The sequence below is a fragment of the Salvelinus sp. IW2-2015 genome, unplaced genomic scaffold (genome assembly GCF_002910315.2).
Source record: "Salvelinus sp. IW2-2015 unplaced genomic scaffold, ASM291031v2 Un_scaffold2354, whole genome shotgun sequence".
NCBI lineage: Eukaryota > Metazoa > Chordata > Actinopteri > Salmoniformes > Salmonidae > Salvelinus > Salvelinus sp. IW2-2015.
The window spans coordinates 50,694-52,675 of record NW_019943679.1 but is presented as its reverse complement, the minus strand read 5'-3'; the positions used below and the strand labels follow the sequence as shown (position 1 = coordinate 52,675).

The 1,982-nt window shown below is 41.6% G+C and overlaps 1 long non-coding RNA gene across 1 annotated transcript; it reads right to left on the bottom strand.

Moving 5' to 3' along the window:
• Positions 1 to 231: 231 nt before the first annotated feature.
• Positions 232 to 1,511, bottom strand: LOC112073759 (uncharacterized). Its single transcript, XR_002894616.2, has 2 exons — positions 1,269 to 1,511; positions 232 to 731 (listed from the first exon to the last, which is right to left on the bottom strand). It is a non-coding gene; the product is annotated as an uncharacterized lncRNA (long non-coding RNA).
• Between the last annotated feature and the right edge of the window lie 471 nt (positions 1,512 to 1,982).

Sequence of the window (1,982 nt, the reverse complement as noted above, 5' to 3'; positions counted from 1 at the left end):
CAAGTATTGTTCAGTTGGTTAATTAAACTATCAATTGGTTAACTTTCCAGTTCTAGGTTCAGTTACGAAGATGAACAGGCCTACAGAATAAAGTTATCATGAGGCCCATGGACCCCAGCAAAAATGTACTTTAATTTATCTCCAGACGCTATATTTACACTGAGGTGTTTTACCATGTTCTTTTCAGGACAACAGTGCTAGACAGAGCACAAAGCAATTTGACAGAAACAGTTGCATTCATGAGTTTTATATTAATCTCAAACGCCAATCAAGAAAACAAGGTCCTCCAAGCAAAACCTCACAACAATGAATTTATAAGAATTATGTAAGTACTGTATGTAAGAATGCTCAGTGGTAAATGAAAATCCATCTAGTCGGTGACAACTGTGTGGAGTTTGTAGTTTGTGACAGCAAATATGTGAGCTTATTACAATATCATAGACACTATGTTCTGGGTTTTCCTATGATCTTCTCTGTAGAAGAACGAACCCGTTACCTTCTAACGACTCTTTTATTTCTAGTGAGTAAAACAGGTTACATGTGCATGTTTGTTGGAGTCTCAGCTTTTCATAGATGGGTCAAATTCGTTCGGACTCTACAGATGTTTTTGTGAGAAGTGTGTTTGTATGTGTGTCATTGGGGGGGCAGGCCCCAGAGAGACAGCAGTACACCCAGCAGCCAGCAACAGCTCTGGACCAGCACCCTGTCAGCTGAACACGGCAACAAGTCATCTGGAGACACATAACAACAACAGCAGCAGGGTTAGACACAAACACTTGCTACACCCTCTATATATCACATGCTTTTCATTAATGTGAGATCAATTCACTGTCACAGATATACTCTCTCTCTCTCTCTCTCTCTCTCTCTCTCTCTCTCTCTCTCTCTCTCTCTCCTCTTCTCTCTCTCTCTCCTCTCTCTCTCTCTCTCTCTCTCCTCTCTCTCTCTCTCTCTCTCTCTCTCTCTCTCTGCTCTCTCCTCTCTCTCTCTCTCTCTCTTCCTCTCTCCCTCTCTCTCTATCTCTCTCTCTCTCCTCTCGCTCTCTCCTCTCTCTCTCTCTCTTCTCTCTCTCTCTCTCTCTCCTCTCTCTCTCTCTCTCTCTCTCTCTCTCTCTCTCTCTCTCTCTCTCTCTCTCTCTCCTCTCTCTCTTCTTCTCTGTCTCTCTCTCTCTCTCTCTCTCCTCTCTCTCTTCTCTCTCTCTCTCTCTCTCTCTCTCTCTCTCTCTCTCTCTCTCTCTCTCTCTCTCTCCTCTCTCTCTCCAGCCTCACTTTTTTCTATGATGACAGAGCGATGTTCTTGGAAATCTTGCAAATGAAGTTGTGTGTGTGGTGTGTTGGTGAGTGTGTGTGTGTGGGTGTCTTCGTTCAGCGTCAGCCGTATCCGTAGGGCTCCAGTTGTTCCACGTAGCTACGGTCACGGAACGCACATCAGGGGCGGAGCCAACACGTTGGTGTTGACGACAGTCTCCACGGTTCCCGTTGACACGGAGAAACTCATAACTGTTGATCTGATTGGCTTCTGGCAGGACAGATAGAACTCAACTGTTGATCTTGATTGCTGTGACGGACAGTATTATTGAATAGAATAATAGAAACAAGATAATTATATAAAAAATAATAATATACTAGTAATAGTAGTAGATAATGATAGATAGATAGATAGTAGTAGATAGATAGATAATAATAGATAGATATATAGATAGATAGATAGATAGATAGATAGATAGATAGATAGATAGATAGATAGTAGATAGATAGATAGATAGATAGATAGATAGATAGATAAGATAGATAGATAGAAATAGATAGATAGATGATAGATAGAGTAATAGATAGATAGATAGATAGATAGATACCTGGGTTCCACATGACAGTCTACTCTCAGATCTCCATCCTCTTCCTCACACACTAGACCAGCTCACAACGGACCACATTCCGCAGCACTGTGTGTTAGAGACGATAGAGAGAAAATTATAGATTAAA